The sequence below is a fragment of the Dasypus novemcinctus genome, chromosome 3, assembly GCF_030445035.2.
Source record: "Dasypus novemcinctus isolate mDasNov1 chromosome 3, mDasNov1.1.hap2, whole genome shotgun sequence".
Taxonomy (NCBI): Eukaryota; Metazoa; Chordata; class Mammalia; order Cingulata; family Dasypodidae; genus Dasypus; species Dasypus novemcinctus.
The window spans coordinates 96105219-96121183 of NC_080675.1; the positions used below are offsets into that span (position 1 = coordinate 96105219).

Sequence of the window (15965 nt, forward strand, 5' to 3'; positions counted from 1 at the left end):
ACAAAGAGATGATGATGGACAATGACCATCCCAAGGATCAGAGAGAGTCTACAACTGCAAGCAAGACAGTCCCATCCATCTGCCCCATGGGATCTAAACCCCCTCTCAGTTAAAGGCATCACCCTCTCAGAATCCTCAGGATTGGGGAATGAATGATGGAGTAGAGTAGACTTACTGGTATTCTACTATAGATTTATTGTTATTCTAGCAATGGGAGAATATTCTATCTTTGATGTGGAGGCAGTGGTTGAGTGGAGCGAGAGGAAAAAATAGGTGTAATATGGGGGCATTTTGGAGACATTGGAATTGTCTTGAATGCCATTGCAATGACAAATACAGGCCATTATATATCTTGTCATAACTTACAAAATTGTGTGGGAAAGAGTTTAAACTATAATGTTAATTATAATCCACACTTAGTGGAAATTCTCCAATGTTTTCATCAATTGTAACAAATGTATCACACTAATGAAGGATGGTGTTATAGTGGGAAAGTGTGGGAGGGGTAGGGAGAAGGGTATATGGGAATCCCCTACATTTTTTATGTAACATTTATGTAATCGAAGTATCTTTTTAAAAAATTTAAAAAGTATATTTTTAAAAATCCTGCAGGTAATTAAAGCAGTTAGTATATGTAACTTTGAGGTGTTTTTCTCTTATCTGCTCCACTTGCATTCAATTTCTCTTGTTTCAGTTCTTGGCCTGATTGTTGCCACCACTTTGTGTCAAGTGATATAATCAGAAAACATCCTGAAGAGGGCTTTTTTTTTTTTTTTGGTAAAATCAGCCTGAGAATGAATATTTAATGCCATACAAAGAATCCCAAGTTAGGTCTCAGTATTCCTGTATTCTCTTTGATCTGAGATATTTTCTACATAAGTCTGTCCTAGGATTGTCATTTACCTTCGTAGGACTTTCATTTTATGATGTAAACAGGATAGTTATTTCTTATTTGTAAAATGTCCATTTATAGACTGGACACTGTGTTCCCAAAAGTATATTAATCACAGCGTACATGTGATACATGAAGCATACTTTTGGTCCCTTAGTAGCTTAGAGAGAAGCAGAGGAAATAATTATAAATGCCTAATTTTATTACAGAGTGAGAGAAGTAATAAGCCTTTGTGAACACAGTTTTTATGTGGCACTGAGGAAGGAAGTTAGTTTGTCCTGATGATAAAAGGGAAGTTTCCAGAAGAAAGGACCGTTTGAGTAGAGCCATAAAGAATAAGCAGGGATTTGTGAAGAGCTTAGGGAAGAGATGAACATTCTGGACATGGAAAATTGAATACAGGTACGAAAGTGTATCAGAAGTGGGCAGAGCCTGTGTGCTAAGAGATATTGAACCACTGATGCAGCTGCTGGGTTAGAAAATTCGGATTAGACCCTTAAATGACAGCTACCACCTCCCAATGAAATGAATCCACCTAAGTTTCTACTACCTTTTTATACTTCTGTCATCTGAAAATGCAGTAACTTTACCATTGATAACTTTAGGTAAATATGGACACAAATGGTTACTTGGACAAGACTAAATACACACTAAACAGCACTCTGCCTGGAATTTACTAATTTCTTTTTTCATGCAGCAAGTTTTTTTGCATATATATTGTGTGGAAAGCATTTTTATAGGTGGTGAGGCTGTAAAGGTGAATTTGATAGAATGTAGACCTCTGTGACATTTATAGCCACTCTGGGTAGAAAGAGCAGTACTCAAGTGTCTATAACATGAAGCAAAACTCATTTACTATGATCATAGGGGATATATCTGGCTCACACACTTGTTCTAATCAGTCTATGTAATGTTATTTATAATATTTGGGCTTTCCAAATTGGGAAAGTACACAGAGAAAATTTGCATTTCTGTCTTGTCTTTAAAAACTCAGAAGATGATTATTAGCTCCCTGGATCTGCATTACCTCAATGTATCGACTCATTAGAGCTGAGTAGCTGCTGCCTCTTTTAAGGTGACAAAAGCTCAGGGTCTTCACTGTATCACTCCTCCTTCCTGACTCCCGTCCTGCCTGTTCAATGATAATTCTTGCCTAACTCCTATAGACAACTGTGTTCATAATTCATCAGGTGTCCTGAGAAATTATTCAGAAACAACTCTATACAATTTGCAAACATGCACTTTTTAAAAAATTTTATTCACAACACACCTCCTAAGATTGTCCCTTCTGTAGGTTCCTTCTGCACTTGTTCAACTTCCCACCATTGTTTCTAGAGTTGGTACAAATTGATCTACTTTGATATTTAACATCTTTGGGAAAGGACCTGTTTATTTGAAGCTGGAGTCAATATATGGCTATGTTAGTCAATAAAATACACTGGAACTTCAGCATGATTTTGTCTTTTAGTAGGAAAAGTCTGATTCTCATGGGCTCGTTCACTGCCCAGTTTAGTGACCCATTTCCCATATCTGAACCACACTACTACTGAGAGGAATAGCCAGTAATCTCCACAGAATTATGCACTGGTGTTATTAAGCTGTTCTTTGAAATTGAGCAGCATTGTAAAACATTGTCCTAGGAATGGACTTCTGCATTTGTGGTAAAAACCTCTATAAGGACACTGGCCCCTAAGTTGCTCAATATTTCCTTTGTATAGGGCTCAAAAACAAAAAATGTGATATCCAGCACTTGTCATTTCTTCAGTCCTGGGGTACCCTTGCAATAGCTATTCTTAGCCTACTGATAAGGATATGCCAACTGTCAATATCTTCCTTCCGACAGCATTCACTAATGCAACAACTGTCTATAGGAATGACAATGCATGCTACTTGACAATACTAAATAAAGAATTGTCATATTAAATGCAGGGAATGTAGAGAGATTTAGCTCATATAAGCTCCGAAGGCATTTGTGTCCTGGGCTCTCCCAGGTCTTATGAGCCCAGCAAGGTGGCCCTAGTCCTTTCTTTTTCCATGAGGCCTCCTTACATAGCTCCAATCTTGACTTCTTTGATCAAGTTTCTGGAAAAAAATAGGAAAGGACTAAGCATTTCTTCTTTTCCCCAACTATAACAATTTCTTCCCCTTTTTGGCAAAGTAAGAAATAGAGCTCAAATTATTGAGAGGTGTGTCTGAGAGGGATGAAAGTGTTTTTTCTTAAAGCATTGGAAGATAGCATCCAAATGAAGTGGAATATTGTACATAGGGCACAGGAAGGCATTTCTTTTTTTTAAATTTTTTATTTTATGAAGGCATTTCTTGAGGTCTCAGGGCTCTAAAGAAATACATTACCTACTTACTTAGGCTGGCATCACTGTATATGAAATGGTTACGTAAGTTCTGTGGTACAGTGATGAAGAGTTTAGATTTTAGACAGCCTAGTCCTGGTACTAGTCCTGACTCTTACTGTATTCATCCTCTTTGTGTCTCTGACTTCTAATATGTAAAGTATTGATAATAATAGAACATATATAATAGGCTTGTAGGAAAAATGTAATGAGGTAATATACATGTAAAATATTTAGCATAGACCATCGATAAGATAAAAATTATTTCAATAAGAAATATTGGTCCTGCATTTCAGGAACTCAGCAGGTATCCTCCCATTTTCCCTTTACAGCACCCTGTCAGATTACAAAGCTAAGTGTTAGTGTGAGTTTTCCTAACGTCACGCAGCTAAGATGTGGTAGAAGTTTAACAAATATTACGCAGGACAGGAAAGACCCAAGGCTCTGGTATGACACAGGCACTTGGGGCAGTGCTGCACATAGGTCAGGATCTAGGGTGTCACTCAGAGGGAAGGACGTATGAGGACAAACGATTGAAAGATGAGCAACTCACGAGCCCCATGAGTCAGAGACCAGCCAGGGGAGCCAGGCTCCCAGAATACCGACCAAAAATCTCAGACATGACTTTCTCTGATTACAAACCTGGGTTAAAACCATAAAGAAGGGTCAAGAGCAAACTGACATTGCTGGGCCAAGGCAGGACTAATGTCCCCAGTGGGCCTTCGTTGAATGCAAAAAAAATCAACACTATCGAATATAGCAAAATGTGGACACAGGGATCTCGACAAATAATGATGGGGGAGAGGAGATTTAGCTCCAAATAAAATGTTGATTTCACATGTTTTACTGTCTTCACGGCATTGTAAGGACTGAATGGATATGGCTGACAAGGGTCCTGCAGGTTCCTTTCCCTCTTTCAATGGAATTCAGGGACTTAAGCCATTATTGAATTTAGAATTCCTCCTTAACAGGTAAAATCAAGCCTATAAAGAGCTCATCTTTGTTTACATTTGGTTGTAAATTTCTATACTTTTTAAAAACAAATTGAGATTGAATTCACTCACATTGGGTAGGAGGAATTTCTTCAGGAGGGCCATCTGTTCCAGGAATGGTAATAATACAATGACAAGAGAAATTTGTAGGAAAGTCTTGCTAATCCCTTCGGTTGTCCTTTATTCCATCTGAGAGGTCACTGAGGAAAGATGGTCTTTAGAAATTTTTTTTCATTTTTTTCTTTCATTTTCTTTTAAATGTTATATTCAGAAAATATGAGGTCCCCATATAACATAACACCCCCCCCACGCCACCCCTCCCACATCAACAAACTCTTCCATCATTGTGGCACATCCACTACCCCCAGCGAATACATTCTGGAGAACCGCTGCAGCACACGGACAGTGGTCCACATTGTAGTCCACACTCTCCCCCAGTCCAGTCAGTGGGCCATGACAGGACACACAATATCCAGCATCCGTCCCTGAAGCACCACCCAAGACAACTCCAAATCCTGAAAATGCCCCCACACCATATCTCTTCTTCCTTCTCCCGACCATCAGCAGCCACCATGGCCACCATCTCCACATCACTACTACAATTTCTTCCCTTACTAATCACAATATTTCCCCAGCAGAACACCAGTAAGTCCACTCTAATCCATATTCTATTCCTTCATCTTGTGGACCTTGGATGGTTATGTCCAGTCCCCCTCTACATCAAGAGGGGGTTTAGATTCCATATGGATGATGGATGCAGTTCTCCTGATTGCAGCTGAAGGCACTCTTGGCTCCCTGGTGTGTTGGTTGACCCTCTTCACCTCCCTGTCAGCTGGCCAGGGTAAGTCCAAGAAACCAGAAGGTAGGAGCTGCAAGTCTGCTGAGGCCCAGGGCCTGGCCGTCACATGGACAGTTCAGAGATTCAGGTCTCCTGAGTATACGCTAACCCAAACACCAACCACAGGTCCGGTAAAAGTAACAGAAGAGGCAAGTATAGAAAGGTTATATCTGAGTCCAACTCCATCACACTCAGGAACACAAACTCCAAAGGGCCTTAAGATATTTGCAGTAAACACTTACTGAGGGATTCTCTGTGCAGGTTACCTTGTTGTTAGTGCAGACATGGAAAAGGAATGGATCAGAAGCATTCCACACCCTGCACAGTGTGTGACTGTCTTCTTGGACATTGATGTGGGTGAGAAACCAGTTTGTAATATTCTGTGTCTTAAACCTAACTCCATCACTTTAACAAGGTTTTAAAATATGAGGAATTCCGTGGTGAGGTAATTACCATGTAAATTGAGAGAGATTATACTTCTTTCTAGATTTCTAAAAGTTTTTTTTTTTTAATGACATGAGATGAATAGTAGCTAAACTCACAAAAAAGATTTCATCTCTTTTTGGTCAAGTCCTGTTTAGGTAAAAAGCAATTCATTTTGTGGTGGCTCCTATTTCTTGGATATTGTTTCCCAAACTGAGACAGAAGAATCACTTTTTAACATATTGCTTTAATCATGGAATCAGAGTAAAGAGAAACCAATGTTCGCATTAATTTCTTCTTTCATTAATTCATTCATCCATGAAATATCTGAGGAACTGTCCTAACAAATACTTAGGACACACTTGTATAGTGATGAGATAGGAAGCTTGCCTGTATTCTCTTTTGGGCACATTGAATAAATAAGGTCAAATCCTTCATCTTTGGTTTCTTCCTTTCTCCTATCTTTGAATTCTTCTGTTTGTCATTTATGTGCAAACATTTTCAACTCAGGATTTTTCAATTTACAGCTCTAGATAAATCTGTATATAGAAGTATGGAATATGTATAACAGGAGGGAAGTGATATGACTGATATTAGCTTATATATATTATTGCAATTTTTTAAAACTTAAAGTGTTTTTACTTGTTTACTTAATGTGAATGTTTGAATAAGTAATTAACATGTCAGTCTAGTTTCGTATATATTGTTGCTTAGGACAATAAGTAAAACATGAGTTAATAAAAGGAAAACATTAATTGTACAGGTGGAATGGGGCAGGGGTGCAGGAATGCCTGACATCTGGGAAATGCTGAAATAAACAGCCATGCTCGCCTAGGACTACACCCTATTTTCCTGATTTTCTCAGTTTGAGCCAGTTCACTTGTTCCCCAACAATTGTCATAATTTTCATTACTGCTGATATTTTTAGTAAGTGAGCTTTTCTCTTTACTGTCTTGCCTCTGAAATTTTGGAGGATATTTTCCTGCCTTGAGAGTCATCTCTTACTCCATGTGGTCTCCTGCCTGCTTCACATCCTTCCCTTCAGAGAGAATAGGTTGGTTATCTGTTCAGAGTGCATAGATTTTTTTAAAAGTCAGATCAGAGCTTGAGTCAGAATTCTGTTACTCACCAACCACATAAGTGCAGTCAAGGAGCTTGCCTTACCTTCTCTTTTCCACCAGGGAATTATTAAAACCTTTTGAAAATATAAAGAAATAATAATCCTAATGGTAAGCCACCCTGCAGCTTGAGCACAAGAGAAAACCTATATCATACAGGAGAAGTGGGGAGAGTTTTACCTACTATACAGTTTTGTAGTGAAGCTTAACAAAATTGCCCTGAGTGAAATAGGTGTATCCAAGTGGTGGTGAACTCCTTCTTTATATACAATGTTCAGTTGAAAACCATAATGCATATAAATGGTGAATGAAGCTGACATATTTTAAGCTGTAGAGTTCCTGTCAAAAAAGCCTCATCTAACATTTAATGAGTTTTGGGCCTCTTAATGGCCTATGAGACCAGAGGCAGGTCTAAGAGGAAGGTAAGGAACCTTATAAGAGACAGACAAGAACGGGAACTGTTAAATTAATGTCTGCTGACTGACAGGTCATGGTGTACTGTCAATACTTATAAACCAATCCTTTAATCCAGATGGTTTCAGAGGCTTGAAATCATCTTGTGCTGGTCTTCTCTTTTGCTCAACTGAGCTATAGGCTTTAGCATCCTTCTTGCAATAAAACCAGTTAAATTTTGTGGGGACAGTCTTAAAAGAGTGATGAAATCTGAGTATAACAATACCTTAAGACAATATTCCTCTTTTTTTTGGGTTTAAATTCATAAATATTTAGGAAAATGAGATTTATGTAGTTAAACAATGCATACATTTCAACCAAATTTTCCATACACTTTTTACACACACCTGCACTCTTTAAATCAGAGTTTCAGAAATATAGAGTATGAGCTGAAAAGAACTCCTAATGACCTTTATGCCAAGCCCCTCAATTTCCAGCTAAGAAACAGTAGAGGTGGAAATCATCTCCCAAGGTCATTAAGAAAATTAATAATAGAACTGGGGATTAAAAATGTGTCTTCTTGCTGTGAGGATTTTATTAGCACCATGTAGCAACTGAAAAATGAGATGGGTCTATCCATAACCTGTACAGATCTCTGAAAGAGTATGCTGGGTGCTAGAAAGAAAACTGTACCTGTAAGAAAACAAAAGCTCACCCAATTGTAGAGGAGAAAAGAATTTTATTAACGATCTTGTAAGAACAGGTACACGACCTGGATAAAATGGCAGGTGCACCAAACAGCAAGAAACACTGACATTTATACCCTAAACCTAACATGCAGATCCCTCCCCTGCTCCCCATTGACTGGGTACTTCAGGGATCACAGCCTATCCCAATCATCTAAGTTACACCTTCTGGCTCTCAGTTGCTACTCTCCCACTCACTACACTCCTGAGAGACTAGCCCTTCTCGCTTTGGCCCCACCTTCACTTCTCACCATTGCCCAACCCCCCTTCGTTTTGGTGCCACCTTTCAAATTCCTGGCCCACCAAAGCTGCTAGAACCCTTTTCCCTCCCTCCTCCAACAGCAGAACTGGCTCTGGCTTCCCCTTTGTGAAAACTAAACTTAACCCTTTCCTACATGGGCTAAGACAGTGAGATGAGAGGAAAGGAGGGAGGGTGGAGATAGATGTGTGAGAGGTAAGAAGGATGTTAGTAACCAGAGGAGTGAGAAAAAATGAAGACGAATGGGAAGAATGTGAAATACTGAGGGTCTGGGGTATGGAGAAGGAAGTACCAATATATCAGGGGAAGTGAGATACAGATGCCCTGCTCGCCTTCTATTCATTCCATCCTCGAACAGAAACCTGACTCTGATGTGAATCTATCTTCCAGCTTCCCTCCTGGATGCATTATCTTCCTCTAGGCCCAGAAATTTGGAAATCTCCTCAGTTAACTCTCTAGACCCCTCTCCTACAACAATAAGGGGTGCTCCTTGAATTTGCCCCTGGCTCCCCTGACAGATCCATTTTCAGTGCTCAACTTACTGACCTATCAGCAACATCTGCCACAACTGATCATTCCCCCCTCCTTGAGAGTGGCTGACCTAGGAATGGGGTTTCTTGTGAAAGGAGAAGTTATGAAAAACATCGTGAGTTCAGACCTAATACATTCAAGGCCTAGAGTCATATTAAGGATGTATTCTGGCTTGTTGGAAATCATCTTTTCTGATTTTTCTCCCTGCATCAGGAGACTCTTGTTCACAGTCTCCTTCATTTGTTAATCCTCTTATCCCTGGTCTTTTCATGTTGGAGCTCCTTGGGACAGTTATTAGGTCTCTTCAATATCTGCGTGCACTCCCTTACTAATCTTATCTAGTTTTGTAGGGTTAAATACCATTTATTCTTCACCAATACTCACATCTTCAGCCAGCTTTCTTTCCTGAACTTTAGACTTGTAACAGCTAACTTTCTACTCAACATGTCTTAGATGTCTATTAATGTCTCAAATCTAACATGTCCCAAATGGAAATACTGAGTATCTCTCCTACTCTTCTCTTAACCTGCTCCTCCCTCAGCATTCCACATCTAGGTTTAAGAAAACTGCATCTTCTCCAATTCGTGACTAATCCTCCTTTTTTTCTCTTACATCCACATCCAGCCTGTCAGAAAAGTCTGCAGTTTCTACCTTCAAAACCACCTCCACTATCTGACTGCCTCTTGCTGCCTGTGCAACTACTCTCTGGTCTGAGTCTGAAAAAGCCTGACATTGGGATCTCTGATTTCACCCTTAACCACCCCTACCCGCACCTTCAAATATATACACAGAGTAGCTATAGGGATCCTTTTCAAACATAATATAGATCATGTAATTTTGTACAAATTCCCCTAGCATTTTTTTTTCATTTCACTATGAGTTAGAGCTAAAATCTTTGCAAAAACTTTTGGTTTTGTATATGCTCCTACATAATCTGTCTTTCCAAACCCTTTCCTTTCAGAATTAATGCTGTACTTTTCCCTCCTTACTTATTTTTCTCTAGTACCATGACCTCTTTGTTTATCCTGGAAGATCTGAGGCACATCCCCATCTTAGGGCCTCTCCAGACCATCCCTGTCCCTGTGTGTATGGCTAATTTCTTCACCACCTCTAAGCTTTTGTTTAAAAGTAATTTTCTTGGAACTACTTTGATATCTTTAAAAAAAAATGCTATCTTGTGGAAATAAATAACGCATCATAGATTTCTAATCTACTATTCACCATAATCTCTCTTGCTTTTTTAGCACCACTGAAACCCCTTTTCTCCAAGTACTTGCTCTTTCTGGTGTCCTTAGAAACTGCATGTAACTGTTAAACTGTCCGAAGCAGTAAGGGATGGTTATGATTTGATGTGTAGCTTATCAGAACACAAATGATGAAAAAAGAACACAGTTTCTCTCTATTTCTCTCTTTCCTTCCTCAATCTTGGCTCCATTTTCAGGCAGACATCCCTCACATATTTATCACAAAGCTGCATCAAGTCCAGACCTTAGCAACTCTCAGGATTAAATCCCACAGAAAACAGCATCTGCCTTCATCCCCCAACATTCCCAGCAAATATCTCTGGATGGGTCAAGCTCCCATTTTGGAGCCAACCACTGTGACCCTAGAAAAGAACTGCATGCATTGATTAGCTCGTGCCTGGAGCTTGGTGGAGCGAGTACACCAAACAACAGACTGGGGCAAGGTAGAGTATTGGTTTTCCAAAGGAAACTTGAGTATTATTTCTAAAAGAGGCACAGAAAGCTGGCCCATTCCCAAACTACCAATATTACCCACCTTGCTCTCTGTACTAGATCTAACTCCATCCCTGTCTTTTTCACCTCTGGTACTGGACACTGGACTGAATGTTCCTAAGGGGAAGGTGCTATATTTTGGTAATTATGTATTCCCTCTCTTAGCTCCCTTTTTTTTTTAAGATTTATTTTCTTTATTTCTCCCCACCCCTTGTTGTTTTTCACTTACTGTGTCTGTTTGTCTTCCTTGTTTCTTTAGGAGGCACTGAGAGCCAAACTCAGGACCTCTGATGGTGGATGGATGGTGCCTAATTGCTTGAGCCACTTCTGATCCTTCCTTTGTTGTGTCTCTCATTATGTTTTTCCTCCCTGCATGCTTGTTGTGTCATCTTGTTGCATCAGCTTGCCACGCCTTCTCATTGAGCCATCTTACTATCCTTTTTAGGAAGCACCAGGATCTGAACCAGTGACCTTCCACGCCACGATGGTAGGTGGGAACCCAGTCACCGGAGTCACATTTGTTTCCCTCCTAGCTCCTTGCTAGCATAGAGTGGGCCTCCTTAATGTGTGTGTTCACATGGTGTTTTTAGACAGTCCAATATGATAGCTTCTGGACTCAGTTTCTCGTAAGCAGCCAAGACCCAATTATCAGAGATCTATTAGGTCCCATTCCTAATTCTTACATTTAATTTCTTTGGTCTATGTTATAAATATGATATTGTAGTATAATATCTTTATGTTGTAGTTTTCTCAGAAGATAAATTGTTCTAGATTTAATTTTTAGTTGACATTGGTATCAATCACAGATAGAGTTTGCAAAATGTTCCCGAGTCTCATCTAACTCATTCTCAAAAACTCTCTGTTAAATCTCCCATGACTTCCATATTTGAAAATTACCTCCTCTTTACGTCTATCTGTGACAAAGATGGAGATCAGCAACATCACATATGTTGCTCTGGCAGTAACAGTTAGCTGCCCACAGATTCATGCCCCCATAGCTTATTGTCATTGTTGGGAACTGACAGGATGAGTTAGAGACTACCCTTCCTGGCTTCACCCCAACCACTTGAAAGTGATGGCACATGTAATTCAATTCTTACCTATGGAATAAGTGTGGAAGTGATATGTGTCAGACGAGGACCAAGGCAGTTAAAAAATGGTTCCATCTTCTCTCCTGTTTACAAGATGAATGCAGCAGACCAAGGAATGGCAAAACACAAGATGGAAGGAGTCTGTGTTCCTTAATAACCACGTGGAACAAGGCTGCCTGAGAAGGAGCAGATTTTTACTTTTATAACAGCAAAATATTAACACCTTTTTTTGCTAAGCTACTATAATTTTGGATTTAATAGAAGTTACCCAGTGATGTGATTATTATATAAAAAGTCTTTGCCAACAACTCATCTACTTATTTGTTCAACAAATAATAAGGAACACTGATACGTGCCACATCCCTAGGAATTGGACATAAGGAGATAAAAGACCATCCTCCATCTCCAGAAGCTTATCATTCTCCTGGGAGAGACAAGAAAGTCAACAGATACTTCTAACAAATTGTGATACATGGTAAGCTCCAAGGGACTACAGAAGAGGGACACCTAACTTAAACCTTAATGTTCAGGCAAAGCATCCTATAGAATCTATTGTTTATCTTTTTATTGCTTATCTTTCTAAAATGGAGTGGAGTTAGGAGAAAGTACAGAGTTCCAGGGAAAGAGAGCAGCATGTGCAGTTGCACATGGAGAAGAAAAGGATGTGGAGCAGTTAGAGAAGCACAGGTAGTCCAGTATAGCCTGTTCTGCAAAGGAGGCTGTATTAAGACATGTGGTTAGAGAAGAAGGCCACTCTAAGAGGAACATTTAAGGATATTAAGATGAGTAGAGACAAAATAGGTTGTGGCTGTGAAATATAGCTTTGGTAGTGATATAGCAGATGAATTGAAGGTGAGGAAACTAAGGGGAGGAGATCAGAGGACTACTTTTGAATCCAGTAGAGAAATAATAACAGTCTGAATTATGGGTGCATACTTATATTTCAGGGTAGCTTTTTTTAAAGATTTATTTTATTAATTTAGTTCTCCCCTCCCTCACCCCTCATTGTTTATGTACACTGTCTGCTCTCCTATGTCTGTTCATTGTGTGCTCATCATCTTTTTAGGAGGCACTGGGAACCGAACCCAGGACCTCCCATGTGGGAGGGAGGTTCCCAATGGCTTGAACCACCTCTACTTCCTCAGTGTAGTTTTAATTTACATTTCCCTGAATATAATGATGGTATGCACTTATAATATTTTTACTGGTCATTTGGGTATCTTTTTTGGAGAAGTACTTGCACATTTTTCCCCCTTTGATTTATGTATTCTTTGTTAAAATTCAAAATTTCTTTATATATTTTGGATACCAGTACTTTGTTAGTATATGTTTTGCAAATATTTTCTGCCAATCTTTGGCTTGTCTTTTTCTTCCTTTATGGTATGTTTTGCTGAATATAAGTTCTTCATTTTAGTGTAGGTGACATTGTCAATATTTTCCTTCATAATTAAGTCTCCTTTTTTAAAGGAATGCTTTCTTATTCAGGGGCCATCAAAACTTTTCTCCTATATTATTATTCAAAATACTCAAATATTAAAGTTTTGATCTTAAAGGAAGATGGCAATGGACTAACAGGTAGAGCTGAATGCTCTCACAAAAACAATGGAGAAAGAGCCAAAAGTTATCCAAGGAATCAGCTTTGGGGGTCAGCAGACCAGGACAGTGCTACACAACTCCCAGGAAGGTGAGGGACAGAGAGACAAAGAAGCTGAAATGACAAACATGAGTAACTAAGCCCCATGGCAGCCAGGAAGGGCTCCCCTCCGTCACCCCCAAGATATTAACCTGGGGTAAAACACCTGCCTCACTGCAGCCAGCTGAGAGAAACACCCAGGAGATAATGACCGAAAACTTCTTAACCCTTATGAAATACATAAATATCAATATCCAAGTAGGACAACGTACCCCAAACAGAATAAATCCGAATAGACCTACCCTGAGACACCTACTATTCAGAATGACAAATATCAGAGATAGAGGGAGGATTCTGGAAACAGCAAGAGAAAAGCAAAGGCATCACATACAAGGGAAACTCTATATGATTAAGAGCTGATCTCTCAAGCATGGAGGAGCGTGCATCTGCCCACCCCTTGGTAGGTTTGTGTGCCATGGTGCTCACTTCCTTCTCACTTGTTCCACCCCGCTTCCATGAGGATAACTCTCTGCAGACTCAGCACCTACCTGCTCCATTCCCTGCTTCCCTGCGACTGCTCTGATGAAGATGGCCTCAGGAGTGCAAGTTGCTGGTGAAGTATGTCGCATTTATGACATGAAAGTTCAGAAGTATGCTGCACCAGAAGAAATCAAGAAAAGAAAGAAGGCTGTCATTTTTTTTTGTCTCAGTGTAGACAAAAAGTACATCACTATAGAAGAAGTCATCTTTGGAGATGTAGGGGTAAACATAACCATTCCTTCAAGCATTTTGTCGGAATGCTTCCTGAAAAAGATTGTTGCTATGTAACAGCAAAATATGCTATGCTTTGTATGATGCAAGCTTTGAAACCAAGAAATCTAGAAAGGAGGAGTTGATGTGTTTTTTTGTGGGCACCAGAACTAGCATCTCTGAAAAATAAAATGATCTATGCAAGCTCCAAGGACGCAATTAAAAAAAAAAAAATGTCAAGGCATAAAACACGAATGTCAAGCAAATGGGCCAGAAGACCTCAATTGGGCTTGTACTGCTGTGAAGCTAGGTGGATCCTTAATTATAGCTTTTGAAGGAAGCCCTGCGTAGACGGTCATTCAGTGCCACAAATCAAAAGCTTCCATGTTTAACATTATCCTCTTGGTATATAAGTAAGGTAAATATATTTAGGCCAGGGTCTCACTGGGGAGAGCTGTCTTGTCATCTTCTAGAACAAACTAAATATTCTATAAGCATGTGAAAATGGCCCTAAATAAATCTAAAATCGAAAGTGGAAAAAAACCAAACAAACAACCATGGGGGAGAGAAGAAAGTGGTATGATGTATTTAAAGGTACTGGAAAAACTGCGAGCCAACAATTCTATACCTGGCAAAGCTGTCCTTCAAAAATGAAAGTGAGTTCAAAGTCTTCACAGACAAACAAAAACTGATAGAATGTATCACCAAAAGACCAGATTTACAAGAGATACTAAAGGGGGTGCTGCAGGCTGAAAGGAAGAAACAAGGGCAAGAGAGTTGAAGAAGAGTTTAGAAATGAAGATTACCAGGAAAGGTAAACTAAAGGATAAGAAGACAGACAATAGAATGATTTGACAACAGAAAGCTGAAGGACAAAATGGGTGTAGTAAGTGATGCCTTTACAGTAATAACATTTAATGTTAATGACTTGAACTCCCCAATCAAAAGACATAGACTGATAGAATGGACAAAAAAATATGAACTGTCTATATGTTGTCTACATAGGACCCACCTCTGATGTAACAACACAATCAGGTTCAAAGTGAAAGGATGGGAAAAGATATTCCATGCAAATAGTAACCAAAAAGGAGCTGGAGTAGACCAGATAAATGTAAAATAACAACATTATAGTATATGAACAATAATTACTTAGTGCAACTGGCAAATTGTTCCTGTGATCAGTATTCCATAATTTTTTCATACAAAATAAACACTTGCTTTTAATTGAGGAGGACAGGAGAGAAGACGTATTTTTGGATTCTTCTTTTTTTTTTTTAACACTTTCTTATTCATTCTCTTTAATTAAAATAATCTATTTGGATCAATAATGATTTTGCATGACTATTGTTGAGCAAGATTTTGAGTTCTTCTGCCTCATAAAATTATAAGTGGGCAAATTGTTTTCTGCTGTAATTCACTCCAATAAGATGTGAAAAATTCCCAAATAAGAATTTGATTATCTAGAAAGAATTATGGCCTAAATGGAAATTAAATTACTAAACCAAAATGTTTTTCATTCTTAGAGATCATTATGCCAATAGTTAGAGTTGTAGTATAAAAATTAGAAATATCCATTGGAGCATCTGGGACACTTGTTCTCTTGAAAGCAGGTCAGTCAGGGGAAAATGATCATTCTCTCGTCATTTTTCAAGGATTGTGAATGTGCTTTAAAACAAGATGGGATATTTTCCTGACATCTTGAAACCTGTGATCTTCCTCATACTTCTGTAAAGAACTCTGGAATCCACTGGGACAAATTCTGATGTGGTAGCATCACAAATAAGTGCAAGCCCTGACTGCTGGATACCATCTTCTATTGTTGAATGGGACTGTGAACTGTTTTAGACCCAAGTACATTTTTATCTAATGGCTCCTACTAGATCTGTATTTCTCAGCTGCTTTCAATATTTACCATGACCATGTCAGTGTCAGGAAGCCTTGTTGCTTTGCATTTTCTCCATAAATGAATAAAAGATACATTGCTTTCTTCATTTCACTTTTTACTTGGAGCTATTCAAAAGAAATACAAAACAATATGACACACATACACAAAAAATTAGAATTATGCTATAGTTAATTTCTATATTTCAATTATTTTTATATTTATAAATGTTTGTAGCTATGCTATCAATTTTTTATGATTGATTATATTAAATCTAACCTGACCTTACACTCTTTTAAAATTTGTGACTCCTTTCAATCTATTTATTTTATA

At 38.8% G+C, this 15965-nt stretch overlaps 1 pseudogene; it reads left to right on the forward strand.

The window, feature by feature from the left end:
- The first annotated feature begins 13588 nt into the window (after positions 1-13588).
- On the forward strand, positions 13589-14101 carry LOC101423777 (destrin pseudogene; annotated as a pseudogene).
- The last annotated feature ends 1864 nt before the right edge of the window (positions 14102-15965 follow it).